The 25,709-nt window shown below is 45.1% G+C and overlaps 1 protein-coding gene across 2 annotated transcripts in view; it reads left to right on the top strand.

Moving 5' to 3' along the window:
• LCOR (ligand dependent nuclear receptor corepressor) overlaps positions 1–25,709 on the top strand; it is a 343,287-nt gene that overhangs the window by 107,140 nt on the left and 210,438 nt on the right. The window lies entirely within an intron of this gene.

Raw genomic sequence — 25,709 nt, 5'->3', positions numbered from 1 at the left:
AATGAGCAGTAAACTTCTGATTAGAGGGGTTGCTGGTTTATAAAGTCGAAAGTGGATTGTTCTGCATTATTGTGTTCTTCATAGAAGAAATGACCTGCTTTATATTGGGGAGGCGGTCCTAACTTGTAGACATAAAACTGTTGTATTAATCGTTTGACTGGTTATGAAATACCATTCACTTTCTTCTTAAGAAAAAAAAAAAAGAAAATCAAGTCATCTTCGCGGCACAGTGTTTGCAGTAAACGGAAGTGCTTGCCTCTCAAGCCTTTATTTCCTAATTTTGCGTCTGCATGGATTGTAAATTATTAGATGCCGATTTTTATGACTTAATGAGATTTTTAATGATTTTTCAACAAACCGTACGACTTCAAAATTCCCCATGCTTACCCTAGTCACACATGGTTCTGCATTCTTTAACTGACAGAAATTACACTTGTCGACATTACACTTTTATGCACTCACTTATGAGGTAAGTATCCAGAGTCTCTGACCCCAGTTATAGATTATTATAAATATTCTCTTTTGTTAGCAAAATGGCAGTCCTCCGAGTTCTTGGACATGAGTGAACCCGCTCTATGTCAAAGCAGTCCAGGAGATGCAGCCATCTTGTAATAAGAATGTGTTCCATCCCCTTTATATGACGCATGCTCGTTATGCCCCTAGCACTGCTAGGGTGTCTAAATTTTACAAGTTGCTAGCCGTGTTTGCTCTGTTGCCTAGAATAATAACATGACTAATTTGTGTGAACTGTTAGGAGTTCCCCCGTTTGAGCTGTCACCCATCCCTGGAGATGGTTACGGTATGGAATCTTACTCCTGTGATTTGGAGCGTTTTATTTAGAACCCACGAAAGCCCTGTATCAAAAGGAAGTGCTAAATGAAGTCTTTATAGTTCTCTGAGTACCCCAACATGAATTCTGAGAATTTTCAGTATTAACTGTATTCGGTCTTCTACAGCCATAGTTTAAGTACCATACTTGCATCATGTGTGGTCAACTAAGAAAAGATGGTACTAGAGTGCAGACTTCTTAACTGGAACATATTGTTTACCATCGCTGGTGGGACTTGCCCATAGTAGGCAAGTTAAACCCCGTGTACATTTAACCATGTTTCAGTTGGCAGTTGAACCATTGGATCCACTGCAGTATACTGCCTAGGCCTAGTGTTCTCCGCAAAGGCAAAAGGACAGGATGAGACTTTGGAAAAAATGGATAACTGCTCTCTTAGAGATACTCGGGTCTCCAAAGCTGGACCATCATTAGACTGGCTTTCCTGTTAATCCAGTCCTGCTAAATTGTCGTGTCTTCCCAATTAAGAATATTGAAAATACCATAATGGAGAAGAAAGTTACTGGAATTTATAATCCGTCTCTAACATGGATATTTTTATTATAATTTTAAACTACCCTCCCTTCCCTGACAGATCAAAAGGGAACCGAGATTTTTGTCTGCTTTAAAATTACAGTGCAGTTTTTAATTTACACTAGATGCTTATGGGAACAGTTTCCTGCCCATCGTTTTATTTTAAAAGAGAATATGTAAGAGATTTGCGCAGCAACGCGGGTACATGCATTTTTTTCTTTCTTTACTTTTTGATTTATTCTTTGTTCTTTTAATAGGCAGTATTTATGAGATCGGAAGTAATACACTATTGCCCAACATTCTATGTTTATAGCTGGAGACCTATTTCTCCCAAGTTTTCCCAGATCCCACACATGTTTACAATCTAATGTTCATGAATTTAATGAAAATAATTTGAGAATTTGATGACTTTACACTTCCATTTTTCCTCAGTGAACTGTGCTTCATTTTGTAGTGCTTCACGTTTTTTTTCTCCACCCCTCAATCTCACTTTCTTCTACAGCCCTCTTTGCCTTTGTTACATTTCTCTGCCCTTTTCCATTTTCCTCATGGGTTCTCTTACCCGTGTTCTCTATCAACACACCTTTTGCACAATTCTCTGTGCTGCACCGCACTGAGTTCCTCCTGCTGAGCTTATGTACAATTTCGAAGATCAAGCTCTTAACATTCCCTTTGAATTCTTTGGTTGCTCACATGCCTATTGTATAAATATAGTGGTTTCTGCACAGTTTAAAAAAAAACTTGCTGTTTAGTGTACCTTTTTTAACAGTAAGTTACTTTACAGTTTTGTTCTGCTAGTTTCAGAAAGCTCTTTTGCGTGCAAATACATTAAACTTGAAAAATAATCATTTAAGTACAACTCTTGCGTCTGGAGCTCCCTCCCTAAATAGTAAATGATGCTGAAGCGTTGTCCAACATTCGATATTTTATATTTTAACCATGCGTTCGCACACAATTTTGCCTTACTTACTGCATTGAAATGTTAAATTCACTTGCAGCAGTTTTGAAATATCTTGGAACCGCGTCAGTACCATCTCTTTTTCGATAATTTCTACTTAAGTAAACCTCTCCAGGCTGCAATCAGAGGCTCCTTACAGCCATACATCATATATCCTCTCCTTCACCTTGAGGGGCAGCGCTTATTCTCATCTGAAGATTTAAAATAAAAAGCTTGGCTCTTCCCCATTTTGGATTTGCGTAATAAAATCCTTTCTCCTTCCCTCCGGAGATAAAAATGTAGGTATTCGTAAAATTTGTAGGCACTAAATGGTACTCCGCAGTGAGCAAGACAATAGCTTCGGTGTGTCAAAGGAGGTCACCACTTTCCCTATGCTTTTGCCAAGTTCTGGGAGTTGGAGAGCTGAAATGCTTCAGAAAACTCGCACTCCAGAGAGTCATGATACACAGTATTATCAATACAATTTAGATGCCACCTGGGCTCACCCTGCGTTCCACACAGTGTCAAATTTCTTAGGACATCCACGTGCTTTGTACACCGGTTTTGGTCTTGGCTGGCATTGGAGCGCGCATACGCTCCTCGCCTCGAGACTTGTAGTAAACAAGTTAAGGGGACTCAATCACGCCCCTCCTTTCCATTGGGTAGCGTCAGCGTTTATGATGAGCACTGGCTTCCCATTGGAAAGGAGGGTTTTTAGTTGCCTCCCTTTGGCTTTTTCCTGGACGGGCTTGTCTGATTCACGGCTGTCGTGAAGACTTTTCTTATCTGCTTTTTTATTTAACAAGCAGTTAAGAAAAGTATTCACAACAGCTGTGAAGCAGACGCGGAGCTCAGAGGCCCAGGGGGAGGACAAGGCAATGGCGAGCGCTTGTTATTAAAGGGGACGAATTGTATTAAATGTCGCCTCCTAGATGTCCACAACTGCTGCTAACAGCGTTTTCAAACCCCACGACTCGAGTCGAGTCTCACCCTGACTATATCCCATCCCAAATGTTCTTACTTTAGCTCGCTCGAGGGTAGCGCCCCCTCTCGCCCCCTCTCGCCCCCTCTCGCCCCCTCTCGCCCCCTCTCGCCCCCTCTCGCCCCCCTCTCGCCCCCCTCTCGCCCCCCTCTCGCCCCCCTCTCGCCCCCCTCTCGCCCCCCTCTCGCCCCCCTCTCGCCCCCCTCTCGCCCCCTCTCGCCCCCTCTTCCTCTTTCGCCCTCGCCCTCTTTCGCCCTCGCCCCCTCTTCCTCTTTCGCCCTCGCCCCCTCTTCCTCTTTCGCCCCCTCTTCCTCTTTCGCCCTCGCTTCCTCTTTCGCCCTCGCTTCCTCTTTCGCCCTCGCTTCCTCTTTCGCCCTCGCTTCCTCTTTCGCCCTCGCTTCCTCTTTCGCCCTCGCTTCCTCTTTCGCCCTCGCTTCCTCTTTCGCCCTCGCTTCCTCTTTCGCCCTCGCTTCCTCTTTCGCCCTCGCTTCCTCTTTCGCCCTCGCTTCCTCTTTCGCCCTCGCTTCCTCTTTCGCCCTCGCTTCCTCTTTCGCCCTCGCCCTCGCCCCCGCTTCCTCGTTCGCCCTCGCCCTCGCCCCCTCTTCCTCTTTCGCCCTCGCCCTCGCCCCCTCTTCCTCTTTCGCCCTCGCTTCCTCTTTCGCCCTCGCCCTCGCTTCCTCTTTCGCCCTCGCCCTCGCTTCCTCTTTCGCCCTCGCCCTCGCTTCCTCTTTCGCCCTCGCCCTCGCTTCCTCTTTCGCCCTCGCCCTCGCTTCCTCTTTGGCCCTCGCCCTCTCTTCCTCTTTGGCCCTCGCCCTCTCTTCCTCTTTGGCCCTCGCCCTCTCTTCCTCTTTGGCCCTCGCCCTCTCTTCCTCTTTGGCCCTCGCCCTCTCTTCCTCTTTCGCCCTCGCCCTCTCTTCCTCTTTCGCCCTCGCCCTCTCTTCCTCTTTCGCCCTCGCCCTCTCTTCCTCTTTCGCCCTCGCCCTCTCTTCCTCTTCCGCCCTCGCCCTCTCTTCCTCTTTCGCCCTTCCTCCCTCGCCCTCTCTTCCTCTTTCGCCCTTCCTCCCTCGCCCTCTCTTCCTCTTTCGCCCTTCCTCCCTCGCCCTTCCTCCCTCGCTCTCTCTCGCCCAGATTACACACGTGTATAGATCGCCATCTGGTGTTGGGCCCGGATGTTTGCAGTTTTTTTTCCTCTTGAAAAGTCTTTGGAAGTCACGAGGTCGGTGACTCCTCCTTTGGATCGTATTGCGCATGGGCTTCGGCTCCATCCTCAGATTGTTTTTTTTCTGCCATCAGGCTCGGATGTGATCTTCGCGCTCCGGTTCCGAACGGGTTTCCAGTTCAATCGACGTGCAATCCTCACCCCAATTCGCAGTATTGTTTTGATCGCGATCTCCACCTTCGATTCCAGTCATCGACGCCGGCCTTCGGGCCTACCCAAGCTCCGGTCCTGGCTCATGGAAAGGACTCCCTTCAAGAAGTGCCCTCGATGTGGGTCCAAATTCCCCCACACCAATCTCCACGAAGTATGTAATCTCTGCCTCTCCCCTGAACACGAGGCTCGAGACTGCCCGGCGTGCAAGTCCTTCCGGTCCAAGTAAATGATTCGAGACCGAAGAGCAAGAAGGACAATGGCGCACTGGTCGACGGCGATTCCAGATGACCTCTTCGGAGAGGGCGTCTACGCTCCAGAAGAACACCACACCGCTGAGGGCCTCGTCAGCGCCTCCAAAGCAGACAATTCAGATGTGGAGGACATCACTCTGGCACAGAGGGTTGTGAGTATGTTTGGTAAAGCAACGGGGCCCCTGCTAACTGGATATACAGCCCAAGCAGGGAATAAACTAATAAGGGAAAAAGGTGAACACCGGGCACAGTGTCAGATAAACTCTAATTGCAAATTGACTCCCAATGGACAAAGCTATCTCCGATTCTACTAACAGTTCACATACATGCCTAACACACATATACCTATATATGGAAAAACAAACAGGCTAATAAGTTCATGATATATCTCTTTAATACAAAATATAAATATATTTTTTTTGGTTTTCGTTTTCAATTTTTTACAGTGAATTATTTTCTTTGTATCAACATATATATTTGTGTGCAGCAATACATCAATATTTCATCATGTTACTAATAAACATACAAGTTAATTTTAATATACTGTATGTGGGTTCTAATTAAACTATGATTAGTTTTTCATGATAAATTTGCATTTCCTGTTTGTGATATCTCAACAATTTCTCATTTCTTATACTTTGATTATCTTTCCTTAAACATTCAATAGACAGTAACAATATTGAAAAAGCGGTGTAAATATATTTTTATCAGATTTTTACTCTATTGATGATAAATGAGCACATAGGCGGTCGATTGACACAACGCGTTTCGGCTAGGCCTTCGTCAGGAACCCGCTCTGAGTTTTACACTATATGTGAAAAATAATAACAAAAAAAACATATACCAATTAAAAACCAATCTAAAAAATTGTTTTTGGGAGTCAATATAGCAATAATTATTCATTTACAAAAATTCAATTGTGTATAGATTCATATGAATTATCGGATCCAATCCAAAGTCTCCAAACTTAACTGAGCTCACCACTCCTTAAATACAGTTGTACAATGTAACAACCCTATTGTCCCTTAAGAAGGGGTCACTTTCAATCTGCTATAACCTTTCTCCAATTGGCCAATAGGCTCATAACTTAGGATCTAATTTAACAGGAGAATGACATACCCTTCTGATTCTTACGATGAAATAAGTACTCTTCTACTGTGTGGGATGTATCATAGTAACGAACTTCTGGACCTATGTTAGGCAAATATGCGTCATCTATACTCTATCGATAGCCCACTTATATCAGTTAATCTATTCAAAACGAGTTTATACCAACCCTTTTTCCATTGACTGTTCTCGTTCTTAACCTCGGTTGGTGAGTTGAACCCAGATTGTATTCTTCTTTGGGAAGATGATATATGATATTTCTACTCTGAGGACAAGAAAGGTACATGTATGTCGCACAAACTGAAGGTTGGTAAATATAGTTTCGTGATCTCTGTATTATAGATAATAATCATTCTTCCATAAAATATCGCAAGTACTCACTTGCTCAAAATGTACTTTTCTGGATATCCAAATGACTTCCAATAAAAAATATATATGGTGGAGGATTACACCTTCTTTTCTGTCTTCAAGGGAGGGATCAGATCTGCGGGTTTAGATATGTAAGCGAATATATTGTTAAGGCTCTACTTTTAATAAATCTATATAGAAAAGAGCCCTAGTTTATAAGCTTATTGATGTTTTCTAAGCTGATGTCGATAATTAGCAAGTTAACTGTATATCTATTTAATGTCAGATCTAACTGGTTATATAGTATACACTGTTACAAAGTAAATCATTTGTGCATTTATAATTTGTCAATTGTTTTTATATACACATGGTGCTAATTCTCAGCTGTAGTAATGTTAATTCGCCCGTGTGCGTTGAATACACATACCTTATCGCTCTTATCTTTTAGTTCTATTCATGATCACTCTTTTTCATTTTATTGAAGGACTCTGCTACATCACCTTTCAGAATGCCTTCCCCACCTCTTCCACCCCTTCCACCTTCTCCCCCTCCACCTTCTCCACCACCACCTCCTCATCATTCCCCAACACCCCCTCCGGATGATGATGATCATGACGACATATATGATGACATGGGGGACGTGCCCCATGATTTACCTACAGGAGACCCCACAGGCTCCCCAGACCCATGGGACGGCTATAATATCCCCGACATCCCTAACGTCCCACAAGATGATCTCTATCCTTCGAGACCATCCCCACCAGAAGACTCATTGGGGTTCAACCATCTACTCCAGAGGGCTGCACACTATCACGGGGTAGATCTCCATACCGACCCCGTGGAGGAGGATTTCCTCCTCGATACTTTCGACACCACGCATAGGGCCACCTCCATACTGCCCATGCTCAAAGGAGTGGTAAAACATGTGCCAGAGGTCTTTAAAGACCCAGTCAGAGCCAGGGTTATTAACCCGCGCATTGACAAAAAATACAAAGCCGCCCCTACAGATCCCTCCTACATCAGAGGGCCAGCCCCACTAGATTCCCTGGTAGTGTCCACAGCACGGAAGAGGGCCAACTCCCAGGCGTCGGGCGATGCACCACCACCTGACAGAGTCAAAACTCTTGGAAGCATCCGGCAAACGCACTGCATCACAAGCTGGCAACATATGGCGTATCGCCAATACACAAGCGTTTCTGGCTAGATATGACAGGGCCCATTATGACGAGTTAGAAGCCATAATGCAACACCTCCCTGACAAATACAAAAACAGGGCAAACGAGTTAATTCAGGAGGGTGAAATCATCACTAATACCTCCATCCGTTGTGCCCTAGATGCAGCAGACACCGCCTCCAGGGCCATCAATACTAGCGTCCTCCTCCGTCGCCATGCCTGGCTCAGGATCTCAGGATTCAAACCAGAAGTGCAAGCTTCCATCCTGAACCATCCCTTTGACCAGGAACATCTGTAAAAAAAATGAAAAAAGACACTGACACGGCGAAATCTATGGGAGCCTTACAATCACACCCTCCCAGGCGTTCCTTTCGCCGTTTCTCTTTTCGGAGCACATCCAGAGGCTACTCCTCTGACACCGCTTCAATATCGTACAAAACTCCTACCCAATCCACCTTCACAAGTGGTTACCAAAGAGGCGGCTACAGGGGCAACAATAATAAAGGCAGAGGCAAAACAAACACCGCCCGCTCTTCCTCCACACCTACCCAATGACTTCCCTCCGTTGCCCCCAGACCATTCCACTCCGGTCTGGGGCAGACTCCAAAATTTCCTTCATGTCTGGACTACCATCACCTCAGACAAATGGGTGACACAAATAATTTGGTCAGGCTACTGCCTAGAGCTAATGTCTACCCCCCAAACATTCCACCCAGACAACGCCCAATGTCACAGGACCATCTAGCATTACTAAAGCAGGAGGTAATCTCCCTTCTACAAAAAGGGGCGATGGAACACGTTCCAGCCAACCAACGAAATCTGGGGGTTTACTCCCTATATTTTCTCATACCAAAAAGGGACGAGACTCTACGGCCCATCCTAGTCCTCCGGCCCCTAAACACATATATACACTCAGACCATTTTCACATGGTGACACTTCAGCAGGTACTTCCCCTGCTCTACCAAAATGACTTCCTGGCCACTTTAGACCTAAAAGACGCTTATTTCCACATTCCTGTGCACCACGCTCACAGGAAGTTCCTCAGATTTGTAGTGAACAACCAACACTACCAATTCAAGGTACTGCCATTCGGAGTCACAACAGCACCACGGGTATTCACCAAGTGCTTAGCAGTCGTGGCAGCACACCTCAGGAGACAACACATCCATGTCTTCCCATACCTAGACGACTGGCTAATAAAAGCCAGCTCATACAACCAGTGTGTACAACACACGCGTGCCACTTTCCAGCTACTTCACCAACTAGGCTTCACGGTAAACCACGCAAAGTCCCATCTGCAACCGTCCCGCGTAAAACAATACCTCGGTGCCACCATAGACACCTCAAAAGCGCTAGCCTACCCCAGTCTGGCCAGGATCACAAGTATTCAGGCTCTACGCGCAAAATTTATAGCACAACACTCCCTTCCAGCTCGAGTGTTTATGCAACTAATCGGGAGGATGGCCTCTTGCATATTCATAGTACCTCACGCAAGTCTCCAGATGCTTCCTCTCCAACAGTGCTTAGCGCGCCAATAGAACCAGGCCCAAGATCAATTAACAGATCTGGTGTTGGTAGACGGTCGTACCCATCGCTCTCTGCAGTGGTGGACCACCAAAAACCTCTCCAAAGGGCGACCGTTCCTGGACCCGGTTCCTCAGATAATACTGACAATGGACGCATCGCTCTCCGGCTGGGGAGCTCACCTGTTACATCACACCATGCAGGGCAGATGGACACCTCAACAAATGTTACTCCACATCAACCATCTGGAGTTACTAGCAATATTCTTAGCCCTGAAATCCTTCCAAACACAGATTTCAGGCAAGGCAGTCCTAGTCCGCACAGACCTCATGACAGCCATGTACTACATACAAAAACAAGGCGGCACACACTCCACAGTTCTCTCAGCTAGCACAGAGTATATGGAGATGGGCCATACCCCAGAAAATCTTTCTCCTGGCCCACCATGTCCCAGGAGTCAAACACTATGGCCGATCTAGTCAGCAGACAGACACAACAGATCCACGAGTGGGAACTACATCCACAAGTATTTCACCCGTACTTTCAACTGTGGGGGCATCCACAGATAGACCTCTTCGCCACCCACGAAAACGCCAAATGCCCAAGCTTCGCCGCCAGATATCCACACCCATTGTCCAAAGGCAATGCGATATGGATGAACTGGTCAGGCAAATTTGCGTACGCTTTTCCGCCTCTCCCACTCATTCCATGAGTGGTGCGCAAACTACAACACTCCCTCACTATCATACTAGTAGCTCCAACTTGGGCCAGACAACCGTGGTACACCACACTGCTGGAATTATCTGTAGTACCGCACCAAAAGTTACACCTCTCTCCACACCACCTAACCCAGAATCATCTAGAGATCAGACACCCGAACCCAGCTCAGCTCAACATAGCGATCTGGCTCCTGAAATCCTAGAATTCGGTTACCTCAATCTTCCCCCTGACTGTATGAACGTCATCAAAGAAGCTAGGCGACCCACCACTAGAGCGTGCTACGCCGCCAAGTGGAAACGTTTTGTTGTCTACTGTCACAATACCGTCAATCCCCTAGATGTGTCCATTCAACACATCATAGGCTATTTACTACACCTGCAAAGATGCCATCTAGCCTGTACGTCTATTAGACTGCACCTCACAGCCATAGCAGCTTATCTGCAAAATAGGCAACATCTATCACTTTTTAGAGTACCTGCCATTAAAGCCTTCATGGAAGGCCTTAAAAGGATAATTCCACCCAGACTGCCACCCTCACCTGTGTGGAACCTAAACATCGTTCTCACCAGACTAATGGGGCCTCCCTTCGAACCTCTGCACAAATGTGAACTCCAATTCCTAACATGGAAAACCGCTTTTCTTGTAGCCATCACTTCCCTCAGAAGGGTCAGTGAGATACAAGCACTTACCATTCATTCAAGAACCTTTTCTGCAACTGCACCATAACAAGGTTGTTCTCCGTACCAACCCAAATTTCCTCCCTAAAGTAGTTTCTCCCTTTCACATAAACCAAGCGGTAGAACTACCAGTTTTCTTCTCGCAACCACAAACCGTTTCAGACAGAGCTCTTCACACACTAGATGTCAAAAGAGCCTTACTCTACTACATACAGAGAACACAACCTTTCCTCAAGACCAAACAGTGGTTTGTCTCTTTCTCTCCACCATACAAGGGCAACCCCATCTCCAAGTCGGGAATAGCTAGGTGGATTGTCAAATGCCTTCAGATTTGCTACCACAAAGCAAAACAAACGCTTTCCGTTCCCCCTAAAGCCCACTCTACACGCAAAATAGGGGCTTCAATGGCATTTTTAGGGAACATCCCATTAGATGATATCTGCAGAGCAGCTACATGGTCAACACCGCACACTTTCACTAAACACTATTGTGTAGATGTGCAAACTAAGAAACAAGCTAGTGTGGGCCAGGCTGTACTCAAGACATTTCAAACCACTGCCACAGATACGGGTGGTCGCCGCTAAGGGTGGGTACTGCTATATAATCTATGCACAAGTGTGTAATCTGCAGCTCATAATGCCTCGAACGGAATATGCTACTTACCAGTATGCATCTGTTCTTGGCATGTAGAGCTGCAGATCTACACACGCCCACCCGCCTCCCCGGCCACCTTTATCTGTTCCAGTTTATCTTATTTAGATACAACACACAAGGGCATCTTTCTTGTTATTACTACGCTCCATCTTTCCCTGTTGGCGAAAAACAATCTGAGGATGGAGCCGAAGCCCATGCGCAATACGATCCAAAGGAGGAGTCACCGACCTCGTGACTTCCAAAGACTTTCCAAGAGGAAAAAGAACTGCAAACATCCGGGCCCAACACCATATGGCGATCTATGCACAAGTGTGTAGATCTGCAGCTCTACATGCCAAGAACAGATGCATACTGGTAAGTAGCATATTCCATATGTGTGTGTGTGTGTGTATGTATGTATATATATATATATATGTGTGTATGTGTATATATATATATATGTGTATATATGTTTATATATGTATATATACACATATAAATACATGCATACATATATGCATGTTATGTACATGAAAGTCACTAATAAAACCAAAGCTAAAAAGCCACCTAATTACAAGCAGAATTGCTTTAACATAAACAAGGGCGAGCCCTATTGCATTTTCAATGCTTGTTTTTTTTTGTTGGGCATGCCCCAATCCATTTTGGCCTCAACTTCTGTATGAGGACCTCACTACTCCCCCCCCCCCCCCCCCCCCCCCCATGCAAATGACGTCCCACTTAACTACCATTAGAGCTGTGTTACAACAGAGCAGGGCGTATAAGTCTAGGGATTGGTCGCTCCATATGTCTCTGGCTATCAGCTGAGTTTGATCATACAGTCTAGAACCTCTGAGAGCCACCTCCCTATTACCCCAACCCTCTTACAGCTGTCTGATTCCGTTATTCTGTACATGCCTGATAGCTTGTTAATAGCCTCTTCATGAGATCTGGTTGTTTTCAGCCTACCTTATTTGTTGAGAAGTTGTTTGTTATTGAATTGATTCTGTACTTAGTACAGATATCTCCTATCTCAGAGCAGAAGATGCATAATGAAATTCCACACCAGTTATTGGCCTAAAAGAAAACATCCCTGATGACAGTGCTAACCATAAAAACCCGAGATCTCTTCTCCGGAACAGCTTGATAATAACCTGGAGCAATATTGTACAAATTGTTGTGGGGGAGATGGACGGGAGGCTCAACGGGCATGTGCCTGCTCTTGTTCCCCCAGGTCTCTGTGGTTTAGAAAAGGGGTCGCAGGTGCTTGTGGGTCCTTTCAGTAATATGGACCTCACTGGCACTACATGTGTTATTTTGATCCTTTGGGGAGTTTCCTCATTTGTACGGGATAGTAATTAAGAACAGTGGTTCCTAGTGGAAACATTCATGTTCTAGAAAAACGTTAGTTAGATCAATTAGAGGAAACCATTTTAAAAAAGTGCATGGGACCAAACAGCTGGTTATTTATAGCTTGTTGACCATGATCACACTTGTGTAAAGGCTAGATAAGAACAGTAAATAAATGTCTATAAAACCGAGCAGTAGTCTAGTCTAATCATCAAGTGTTTGTGTAACTAAATTCATAAACATACATTAAGAGTTCTTTCGTACTGTGCCATTTGCCTTGGTCAATGGTGTTTTGAGCTGTAACTTTGAGGGTTGTCGTCAGGGCAAAGAATTTAAGAGAAGATTAGTCTGCGTAGGAAAATCTATGTGAAGAGGTGCGAGACTATGATCAGAGGTTGTTCCAGTAAATGGAAAGATTATTGACTACTTAGTGACTTTATAAGGAAGAAAGTAAATGTGAAATGTATATGAGACTGGAGATTTAATGGAAAACACATGGGACTGTCAACAAAAGGTGATCAGTTAGGGACGTATGTTCATACTAACTGCCCCATGGTATTGTAGGGTTAAGGCACCCAATGATTGCCTAACCTGTGGTACTGCCAGGAGTCAGGGCGGCAGTTAATATGAGGGGAAAGATTGTTTAGAACAGAATTGGAAAACTAGTGTTTCAGGGAATACCTCTAAAAAAGGCAAGCAGTAGATCACTATTTGATCTATGAAGCAGGTCCTTCATGCTATATTTCTACAAAAATTCACCTGAAACGAGTAGAAGTAGTCGGGTTTGAGGTTGAAAAAAATGTGCGGTTGATCTTGACACTCTCAATTTAGCTGTGCTTAGATCAAAGAACTGGACGCGCCACAGCCAAGTGTAGTGTGCTGTTGACCAGTTTGAATCATTCTGAAGCTGAGCTGCATTTATGTCCTGATACCTGTCTCAAATTGCATGATGGGAATAAGAGTTCCAATTGATGCAAAACTAAAAACACTTAATTTGTCTTTTTTTTTTTTTGTTGTTGACAAAAAAGGGATTTGTTCGGGAACTGCGAAATCATTTTACAATATGAACAAAAAAAAATTAAACTGTATATGGGGCTGGCTGGTTCCAACAAAAGCCAGTCAGAGACATACTGATATTTCTTAATGGGGCACAACTCAATTTAGACATCAATATGTGTAGCCCCGTTTGTAAGTGCATTTCAGTTGCACTTAAATAATTACATAAATAATGCATTCATATTTAAGCATGCATTTTTATGAAAGTTTAAAGACGCGTCCTCAGAAATAGCACTATGACACCATTTGCTCTTAGCAGGAGAGTGCACGCCTGTTTGTAATTTAGAAGCCATTGAAAACTATTTAACAAAAATAAATATTGGTCCTTAGCGTGGTCACTTATGATGCTACATAAGGACTGGTTAGATTAATGGTGTGGCCCTAAATTTAACCAACTTTAAGTTCCCTCAAGTCCTTTGTTCTTGAAACGTGAGTACATTTCCAGGAATCTTAAAATTTGCTGCTTGCGTGTGACCAGCTTTTCATAATTTCATTAAACATCCGTTGTGTTCAAATTAAAGTGTTAGTCTTGTACAGAGCTCAACCAAAACTTTTTTCTCGTTAGTCCTTGGGTAGAGTTTAGCAAACATTACATTGCCCCCTTCGTTTACACTACTCTGCCTTAGAAATGTTTTCTCTTTTAGTGTGGTAATTTAGTGCAAACTGAAAATTGTGGGTTTGCTATTCTGGGCAAGGCTTTACTGAGAATGTGAAGTTAAAATTATGTTGACTGCCTAGTGTCCCCTTGAGTGCTATGTTGGGTCTGCCTAGCAATAACCTATGACTTCGGCTCTCTATTCATGGACTAAAGCCTTCTAGGTGGAATGGTACCTTTTGCCATCCGAGGAAAAAGGGAACTGGTTAAACCCTGACTTGGCCTTCTTAGGTTGATGGAATGATACCGTGTTTGCTTGCCCGCGGTCATCACCTTGCCAGCTGCTGTCATCTCCAGGGGACTGCAACCCCCAGAGTTCCACGCCCCGGGGGAGGCGCCAACGCGTGCTTTTTGCGCCACGATGCGCTGAAAAGAGGGCTTGGGCTCCCGCAGCGCGGGAGTCCGTGTTTGCTTGCCCACGGTCATCCCCTTGCTGCCTGCTGTCATCTCCAGGGCATTGCAACCCCAAGAGGTCCATGCGCCGGGGGAGGTGCCAACGCATGCTTTTCGTGCCAGGAGACGCTGAAAAAAGGGCTTGGGCTTCCGCAGCGCGGGCAGGGCCAAGGGCGAGCCAGTCTGCGACAGGAAGAGGAAGGGCAGGGCCACCCCCCTTGGTTTCATTCTACTGTGACTCATTCAATGGGTAAGCCTCCTGACTTAATGATCCTGTACTGGCTGCCCTGAACTGATATTTATTGATTCAACTTGAAGGATCTATTGCAGTTATTTGGTCATAACCACTTGTGCACAGACTCAACAGAAGAGGGGAACTATCTTAGAGCGGGACTATCAGATGGTCTGGCCCCACGTCCTTTCTCTTTTTTTCATTTTCTTCTCCCTCTTCCTTCTTTTTCTTACTTGCCTACCTCTATCTCTTTTGTCCAAACGTTCAAACAATTGGGAACTGTAATTTAAAACTTACCAAGATCGAGGTTCTGATTGCGTGATTCAATCTGCTTGCGATCACCCCAGACTAGGCTAATTGCAATCGGATCACGACACATAGCCCTTCAGAGACCTGCTTAAACGACACGCTTGTTGGCCACCTAATACTAGGTTGTTTTTCTCCCAGTGATATTTTGTACCTGGTCCTCTTCTTAGCCGCCTCTAAACATTAGTAGAACTGATTGTATCCGTTATAATCTAAAAGTAACTCTGAGCGGGGGTGTTATAGCGGGACGGTAGGGGCTTTGGCTGAAACAGGTTGCATAATGGGGAAGCGCACATGCCTGTCAAAACCAAAAGCTATTAGTGCATCTACACTCCCACCAACCTCGATTGATATGATGCTACAGAGGGCTATAGGGGTGGTCAATACAGAAATTGAGCTCACGGAGAGGCGTTTGTCAAATACCCCAGACCTATGTATTCCAGCGTCCGATACACCAATCCAGCAAACGGCTACTCAAGTTCCTGTAGATCTAACAACGACATCACCACCCCTAGAAGTCCTACCTACGAAAGCCTCGCGTAGAGGCAGGAACACCACTACCATCCCAAAGAATGGGAAGCGAAAACAAACGTTTAAGGCGGGCTCTAAAAGAAAGAAACCGTGTGAGGAATTAATATCCGGTATAGAGGAGGGTGAGAAGCAGGACCAAATTCCAAACGGCCTACCTCCCACTAGAGCAGATATGAATCACCCTACCTGGGCACTGAATATTTTGACTGACATGAAGAGCCAACTAAGAGCTATTGTAAGAGAAGAACTAGCCCCCCTGCTTAACTGCTTAGATAAACTGATAACACTGTTGGAAAGCAGACCGATAAGCTCTGACATAAACTTAACCCAGGCTAAAGCAAGGGGGATTGACTCTGGCTGTCAGGTAGACACTCTTAACCCAATATCTCCAGACGGGTTGGGCATACAGACCAATGCTGGTCCCACCACAACTCAAGAGATAAGGGACTTGAATGTTGATAATCACCTGGCATGCACAAGTACAAATCAAGCAGCTCCCTCGTTAATGGATAGGGATAAAAATAGCTCTCCTTCACATGAGCCCAGTGGGAATGTGAGTGGGCGGGTGAGGCCAGAATGCACTGTGGATGAGCCTGAACCAGTAAATCTGCCGACCATAAATCTACCCCCTGCCTGTTCCCCATTCGTAATCATGCTGGCAGGAGTTCCAGGAGTTAGAACCAATCAGAGGGAATCACAACTTCACCTCCGGAATAAAAGCCTGTTTTGGCTAGAATGGCACAGGCTGTTTGACTGCAGCAGGGCAGGTGAAATCTAACGATCCGTAGAGTAAGCTGGGTGGGAAAACGCCAAAAGACAGGGCAAGGGTATTGTATAATTATAAACTTCAAAAATCCCACAACTGTGAGAGATCTACTCAATCAAAATACACCCCACCACGACCCATTAACAGTAATTAAACTCTACCCATTGGACTTTTTCTATACCCAACACCAAATGTTGGCCTGGGGCCACACTACCTTTAACACACCAAGATGGCAAGAAAACCCTCCATTCGAGTGCAGATGGGATGTCTTCCCCCCCCCCCCCCCCCCCGACCCCCCCAGCCCTTTACTGTATAATATACCAGTAAACAATACTCCGACTTTGGAGGAGATAGATTGACAAGAGGGGAACCTGACTCTTGATGGGAAACCTGGCAAGCAGTGGTTTGACAGTAACTGGATGAGTGCAGTGGGCTGGGGGCAACAGGTAATGACTGCATATTAGATGTATTGCAGATTAGTGGATTAGAAGGTGTCTGGCCACAAATGAGAGGATCGTCTGATCCCACATTATTCGCCCCCCTGAGTAAAGCTGCCAGTAAAGGTGTGGGTGCAAGGGTATCAGCCATCTCACGCGCCAATTGAGGGATATACAAACTCCCAACACTAGCACACTTGAGGCCCTTGGTGGGAATAGAGCGCAAGGTCATCCACTTAGAGTCCTATCCTGGAATCTTGCTGGCCTCAAAAGTAAACTCTCTTGCCCAGACTGAGGGCTTTTCATGAACAGACAGGACATTTGTATGTTCCAGGAAACCTGGGCTAGGGAAGGCCACCAGAGGGTAGGCTTTGCTACAGTCAACATCCCAGCTAGTTCAGGCGGAAGGGGTAGACCATCAGGGGGGCCTATCTATCTAGGTAGCCACACACTTGGGCTGTAGAGCTGAGCAGCTGCCCACCCCATACGAGCGACATCCAGTGTGTTTTACTCACCTTCCCCGCAAACACAAGAATCGCTCTTATTAACGTTTATTCTCGATCTGTTGCCATTAGCCACAAATATGCCACCGTAGACCAACTGGCTCTTTTTATCCCACCAATTGACCCAGCAATATGGTTGATTATAGGGGGTGATTTCAATTGCCAATTTGAACCCCTTGTTGATCCAAGCGACACCATTCCCAGCGAAGAAGACATCCAATGGTTAATCCCAGACACGCAAATCCAACCTATCAAAGTCTGGACCACGTTGGCACTACAGATTAATTCAACCACATTAGTTTACTCATTAAGAGCGTGCAATGCGGAACAAAATCAGACCCTTTGGGACAGCTAACATTCAATAGACCAGGCCAGGAATCCCTGCTGGATTATATTTTAGTGGAAACTAGACTTTGGCAAAGGGTTCACAACTTTTGTGACAATGAGGCAGGATAGTGACCACAATGCCTTGATCCTAGAACTGAAGTTGCCGAACTGGGGCTTTGTTATTCCTAAATATATTCCCATAACCCAGAATAGTGGATTAACACTTGCAAATAATAGAAGGAAAATGAGGTGGGGGCAATTCTAACAGTCACCACACAAGTTGGCTACAGTCTACTAGACTGTAATCCCAATACTTACAAAAATGCGGGGGCTTGCACTTGTAGAGGGTTTTCCCCCAGACGTTGAGCAGCTAGCAGAAATACTCGCAGAGCTAACTTCAAAATTGACAAGATTTATTTTATCCAGTGATGGTTTGCAGGGAAAAGGCCCGGTCCAAAAGTACCTTGTTCAACACAAAATGTCGGAAGGCGAAGTAGGCCTTACTGGATGCTGTTAAAGCCAAGGATGATAAACAAATCAAACAGTCGGGTGCTGTACAAGGGGACCATTCAAGAAGCAAAAAAAGACTGGGAATCGGATAGATGGGAAACAAAACTCTTAAATTTGCACTATCCAACAAAGATCTGAAGACCTTTTGGGCAATAGTTGGCTCAGGCGACAAGGAAGAGAAACCAGCCATTGAGGCAAATATAGCATCTGAAGCCTGGAAGAATCATTTCCAGTCCTTCTACACAGACCAGGAAGCTTCGCCTGTAAATGCCGAACCCTTAATAACACCTATTGAGCTTCCCCAGGAAGTGGTCACAGGAATTACCATGTCTGAAGTGTTTAATGCTATTAGCAAGCTTTCTGTAATAAAGCACCAAGCCTAGATAAGCTACCTGGGGACCTTTTTAGGGAGGAGCTGAAAATCTGGGGACCATATTTGTGGGCCTTATTCAATGCCATCATGAGCGGCATGGACCCCACTGATACTTGGCTTGGGGCAGAAATCATCCCAGTCTTTAAAAAAGGTTGTCCCCTTTTGCCTACCAACGACATGCCTATTAGCTTAATCGATGTCAGCCAGAAACTCTTTGCTCGGGTACTTCTTGATCGCCTCCAGGAATGGATGGATGGATGAAGAGGAGATCCTGAGTCCCTACCAAGCCGGCTTCAGAAAAAACACCTCTACCATCGACCAGATATTTAGACTCCAACTTCTTTACTGGAAAATGGTGACAATAGAGGGTGGCAGTCTCTATTTAATATTTGTAGATCTGAAGTCTGCTTTCGATCTTGTACCGAGGGACAAACTCTGGTAGGTACTTAAAGAGCTGGAAATTCCATCTTATCTCCTTAGCATCCCAGAGAGGCTTCATGCAAAACATTTCGCCCAAGGGAGATGTGGGAAATATGGTGGATTGACTCCCTGCTTTCCTGTCAACGAAGGGGTACGACAGGGTTGCGTTCTTGCACCCACTTTATTCTTTCTATTCATAAATGGACTAATTGACCAACTTTAGAAAGGTGAAGGACAACGATGCCCCCAGGCTTGCCTCTGACAAGGTCCCAGTGATGAAAGTCGCTGATGATACCCTTCTACTCTCAAAGTAGCCAATGGGAATCCAGCGCATCCTTGATAGCTTTGGAGCCTTTTGCAAGAAAAGGGGGCTAGAGATTAATACACTGAAGACCAAATATATGGTCTTCAACCCTGCTAACAAGTCTCGCTCCAACCCATCTATAAATGGCATCTTGCTTGAAAGTGTACGGTCTTTGATTACTTGGGCGTCACTTTGTCAGAGCATCTGGAATGGGGCCCGCAGATTACCAAGGCAAGCCTCAAGTTAGCTCAGACAGTGGGAGGGCTTACGAAATAAATTATATAGAATGTCTACATTCAAACCAGCGGGCCAATAGCTGGAATCTACAAAATACAAGCAAGGGGTGCTACATTTTATGGGGCAGAATTGTGGTAGCACTGCTCGACCACCAGCCTGAGCAAGGTAGAGAACAATTTTATGAGGCAGTTGTTAGGCCTCCCTCCCAGCACCCCCCTCCCCCCATTCCGTTTGGATTTGGATATTAGGACCATCAGCGAAGAGATCGTCCTCAGACCGGTAACCTTTTGGTGGCTGTTACGGGGGACCCTGGAACTGGCCACCTGTTGATCAGAACTAAGATAGCTTCTGAGCCTACCAGACATTACAAAAATACGCTGGCTCAAGCACATAAGGGACCTTTGTATCAAACTGGGCAAAACAGATCTATGGACCACACCCGAGGACTCGTGCCTCCTGATTTCACAGTTGGAATTGGTAAGAACCTATAGAACATATAAACTTTCCGTCACCCAGGAAAGCTCGTCTTGCGGCTGCTTGACAGACTATTTTATGCAGATCAAGGATGAGTATAGCCTGGAACCTTTCCTGGAGACATCCAACCAAATTTGGCTAGGAAACTGTATGTGTAGTTTAGACTAGGGACCTTACCGCTCCATGCCTTTACAAATAAATGGTCCAGTACCCGCTCTGGTGGATGCCCTGTTTGCAACTGTAAGGAAGAGACAGAGCTACATGCTCTCTTCTTCTGGCCCGCTTATACACTACCTCTGCAGCGCTGGCTTATCCAACTATGCAGGAACTTCGGTTTTTAGGTCTCGCCTGACCCAGCGCATGCGCTGGTCTGGCGAGACTTATTGAGAGGGCTCCAAAAATTGCTACCAGGCCAGCCTAGAGCTAGAGTGCATGTGTGCGTGCGCCGCGTTTTACCGCAATTACTTTCACTTTCGGCCCCACGGCCGCTTTGATGTTTGATCGTGATCGCGATCACTTTTGCAGCCGCATGGCCACTTTGCATAGCCAATAGGTCTCGCTTTTGGGACCTTATAAGTATTTAGTTACGCAACTGTTGCATGGCTAAACACTTATAAGCTCCCAAAGGCGAGACCTATTGGCTATGCCAATGCTTGTGTGCATTGCGCTGAGGCATTGAGAGTTCTAAAGTATGACACCTATGACCCCATTGTATTTGCTGTATCTCGTTTTTTAAATTCAATGTGGCACGTACGGCGGACTTTTTTGAGCTAATATTTATGATTGAAGCGTTTTAATTCCATTTTTATTCATCTTATTCTGGTTTTATTGTTCCAATTTTTATTGTATATTGGCATGTGTCTTTGATCATGTCCTTTTACAGATGAATATACTGTACCGCACTTTCGGATCAGGACTTAGTCCGAGTAGAATAAGTAATGCACTTTATTTTAGTCAAAAGGTTTTTAAATGTACAGTTTTGTGTTATTATTGATAGATGAACTAATTGCAAGGTTATGCATCATCCCGTATTTAACTGTACGTATTTCTTGTGTTTTTATGACAATGCACTTTTATGGTCCTTGAGATCGAAATAAAGTTATGGAATGGATACCCTTGAGTTGGTCACTAGTCACGCACATTAGTAAATACCAAAGCAGTTCATCTTGAGATGGACCGTGTTAACAGAGAATGTTATTGTTTGGAAATTGATCCTACGAGATGGTATTTTGATGAAGGAAAGAAATAGGGATTCAGTGATGGATAGTATTGCTCTAGGTTTCGGACCAAATCGCTCTTTCCATCACTTTTCGGGATACCTTTCATGTGACTGAACAGGCCCCAACCCAGCGGTCTATTCAGAGACACCAGTCTGTTTCAAAATGCGGGTTCCTAATAGCTAGTTAGTAGGGCTGGGACAGTTGGCCACATTTGAGGGTATAAACACTGCTGGTGAACAGACACCAGTATACTGAGTGCACTGCTGTAAATATATAAAGAACAGTTATAACATTTTTTCTGACGTGAAAAACTTTTTGACGTGAATTTGAACTATTTGAAACAGCAATCTGAAGGTCAGTAAAAACAAAAAAGCATGTCAAGAATGACTGTATTTATGAGGCAATCACAAAAAGACAATAAAATTAAACATGACATCAATATGAGAGGTGCATAAGAAAAGCAAACACATTGATACAATCAATGAAAGAGCTGCGCAAGGGCAGTGAACTTAATCGTCAGTCCTTGAGAAATGGCCCAATGCATTTCGGGATGGGTAGCATCCCTTCTTCAGGGGCAGCTGTAGAAAAAAGGAAATTACATTGGAAACTGATGCAACCCAAAACTCATAATGCTTAATAAGTGAACAGATACAAGATGCATCGTGTCTGCGACACGGGAAATGGAGGGCTGATATGAATCGGGTCAAAGCAATTCAACGAGAGATAGCGTAAGGAAAATAGAGGTAACAACGTGCATGAATTTGAAACGAAAACGAACCCAAAGTGTGATGAGATGTAAAAAGTAGAGGATGTGTGCAAAATGACCCAAAGACTGTCAAATAAAAGTGTGACGCAAAACACAATAATGAGGGAGTGTGCCGTAAAGCTAAACGTGGTGAAAAGACAAGAGAAATAAGAGGTTCTTACTAATTGGGAAGAGACGATGAAACACAATACGGGGATCGCAGAGATGGACAATGGATGGGAGTCACCAACATTAAAAACGCTGAAAAATAAAAGGACAACTGAGAAGCTGGGCTGAACGTGATGACCGGCATGGCAAAAAACGGAATCAAAAAGCAAAAACTTACTGGATGCACATCCACTGAGAGTGGCCAATGGGATGGTGACGTACTTCAACTCCGAGGGGCAGGATTTTTAACCCGGTGGATGCATGAAAGCGCCGTATATTCAATGAAAGGATGGGCTCTGGGACACAAGGAGGATATGGAGAAATCAAACGGAGATGGGGTCAAAAACTATGGGGCTCGAGAGTAACAAAATAGACTAGGAACGTAGGACAAAGAACTTACCACTGAGACGTGTGGTGCGAGGACGGGAGAGTAACAGCTACTGAGATCCTTCGATAAGGACAGCAACGCGAGCCTGCATAACCAGGAAGTTAAATGCACGCCCACGTGAGCGCGTGATGACAAGCTGTACTAAATGGTAATAGAAAGAGGACTGGGTAACCGTTGACTGGAGGCCGACAAAAGGGCATGGAATGAAATGTACATAAAAGATGGGAAAGTGTAGACGCTAAGAAACAAATATAAAAAAATGTATGAATATGTAATGCAATACGAGGAATTGTAAAGTGTAAAATGATGTTCGGTAAAAACGGTCGAAGAGATCGTTGATAAACAACTGGCGTGTAATGGATGGATATATGAAGGAAAATGTGACAAAACCACGGACGTGAAGGAATGATCCGTGTGGCCAGACAGACTGAAACCCCAGGTAGGGACACCACTGTGGCACGAAAGGAGAACCGGTGGAACAGAGAACAATGGTAGAGTCAAGGGGATATCTAAAGTATTGTGTGAGTCAGGAACACCCAAGTGTGGAGCACTGGAGGTGAAACAAATGATAACACAAAGAAGCGCACGGGGGTGTGTGCCACGAAGTGGGAGAAAAAGGGGCAAAAATCTAAAGATGTTGGATGGTACTGGAACAGTTGGAAAAAAGAATGAGGATGCTGGAAAAACAGAGTCGTGAGAGGTGAAGGAATGTGAAAGGATAGAAGCCCATGACCGATATAAAAGAATGTAAGTAGTCGCTAGAATGACAGAATTTGCTAAAACAAAAATGGAAGATAGAAGATCAAGATTTAACCGGAAGAAGAACAGTGTTGAATTGCTCGTTCTGAAACAAACGTACAATCTGGGGGGAGAGGACTAAATGACACGCATCAAGGTTATAAAAAGCATTGCATTTCTATTCTGTCATTAAGCCCGGAGGGTAACAAGGTTTGTAAGAACTTGGTCCACCAAACTTCTCTCTGTGAGGGTATACCTTACTTGTCAAGCTGCTGTAGGCAGTGCATAAAACCACTGCTTTACCAAAGTTTAGTCTACTAAGAAGCAAGTTGACCTGAGAGAGAGGCAGTCATGACCAGAACACCTTGTTTGAAATAGCATTCGCAGACACTGACCTATTTTTATTTTGTTACTGGCTTTTTACTTTCCAATACTCCATAAAATGTCTCTGTAATTAGCAGTTAGCCACCTACAACAAAGATCGGTGCAATAATTGTCGGCAGTGTCTAGAATTTGGAATTCTTTTCCGAAGCTTTTTGCGCTACCAAGAACCTGGCTGCATTCAGGAAAGCTCTTAACCTTTTTTTTCTTTTTTAATCCTCTTCCACTTTGGTCCCAGCAACTGTGTACTTTGATTTCAGACACTGACTGCCCCTCTTCACCTGCTTAACCCTCATCTTCTCTGTCTCTTTAGTCCTTAAGTTGATGTTCTTAAACACACTTTTTCTTCTTTTAAACTTCTGGGTTTACCAATGCTGCTTGGCCTTCATGGTTTATTTTGGTATCCTTTTAATGCTAAGTGCTGGTTGCTAAGAACGCCTGAATCCCTGCTGGTAAATTGCCGCTTACCTGTTTGCCCAGTGTCCGTGGAGGGTCCTGGTCCTCTGCTGTGTCCCGCGTCTCTCTCCCGCCGTCGCACACCATCGCGACCGCTGTGTGGGGAGGAACACCTGACTGGACCACAATACCCAGGGTCCCCAGCGTGGCGAAAGCGGAAACTGAGCTGTTTGCGTGCCCGGAGGCGCTATTTAATTGAACCTGTCCCCGGCAGAGCGGGGGCTGAGTGCTGGTTGCTAAGAACGCCTGATCCCTGCTGGTAAATTGCCGCTTACCTGTTTGCCCAGTGTTCCGTGGAGGGTCCTGGTCCTCTGCTGTGTCCCGCGTCTCTCTCCCGCCGTCGCACACCATCGCGACCGCTGTGTGGAGAGGAACACCTGACGGGATCACAATACCCAGGGTCCCCAGCGTGGCGAAAGCGGAAACTGAGCTGTTTGCGCGCCTGGAGGCGCCATTTAATTGAACCTGCCCCCCGCGTCGCGGGACCGCGCGCGGGCTAAGCCCGGGCAAAGGGCTGGCCGTCCGGGGCCGGAAGAGGCCGGGCCGGGCCACATTATTGACGTTTGTGCCTATGTGCTACCTTCCTTGGGACTGACATTCCAAAGGTATTGTTGTTGTTGAAATCATTTGCTCCTTTGGGTTACTATCACCAGCTTGATTTCCAGCCAGTACCATAGTATATGGAAATAATGTCTAAACAAAGGAATCCTTCAACGACAAATACGATGGACAACTATCTGGTCCAGATTGTTAGCAAAATCAACAATGATAGGAGGGCATCATTGGGGCCAATATGTTCTCCTAATTCCCCTCCGTTGATTCCTTTGTCTGGTTTACCCTTGGACTCTCCTTCCCAGGCTACTAGTAGCAGGTCCACTGATTTAGTGATTTTAGACAGTGATATTTTTGATTCCTGCGCATCCCTAGCTCCTAATTCGCCATTAAATCCTGCCTTAGACATAGTGGAGGTTGGGGAAGGGGCTGACCCACAGTCTCCCGCTCTTCCCTTGAGAAGCAAGTTAGAGCGTGTAGAAAATCCCAGTTTAAAAGCAATGGGACTCGTCTAGGAAGGAAAAGGGCAACCACTGAGAAGAAAAGTGCTAATAAAGAAGATGTATCAGGGTCACTTTCTATAAAAAATCCTGAGATTGAGCTCTCTGTGAAGATAGTAGACAGGATTGATACTAAAATAGAAAATATCATAATTCCATTGGTAGCCAAAATTGACCATCTTATGGCAGAGGTAGCCAGGCTGAACGCTATAATAAATAGACCAGTGGACGAAGCCACCAGAGTAACACCATTATCCCCAAATGTACGTATTATAAATGGGGTGCCCCCAAATGGAGGACAAAGTATCGCAGTAAATGAGAAAGTTAATGCCCCAATCCAGCAATCTGGAACCAATAAAACCCTCCAGAAGGCAAGTATAGATAGTCATAAAGCTTTAACACTGGTAAGTGACCAATTCCAATGTATTACCGAGGCTGAACCCCTAACATTGGTTCTTGCCAATGTCCCTACTTTGACTGTTGATACAACAGAAACTACATCCTCTTTGATCAGTAAATCTTTACACTGGTTGGTGAACAATATGAAGATGTCCCCCTGGGGTGAGCAGAAACTAGCAGGGGAAATTATTATGGGTAGAAGGGT

Source organism: Triturus cristatus, chromosome 1_2, assembly GCF_964204655.1.
Source record: "Triturus cristatus chromosome 1_2, aTriCri1.1, whole genome shotgun sequence".
Taxonomy (NCBI): Eukaryota; Metazoa; Chordata; class Amphibia; order Caudata; family Salamandridae; genus Triturus; species Triturus cristatus.
The sequence above is the reverse complement of the archived record's forward strand: the minus strand, read 5'-3'. Positions and strand labels throughout refer to the sequence as shown.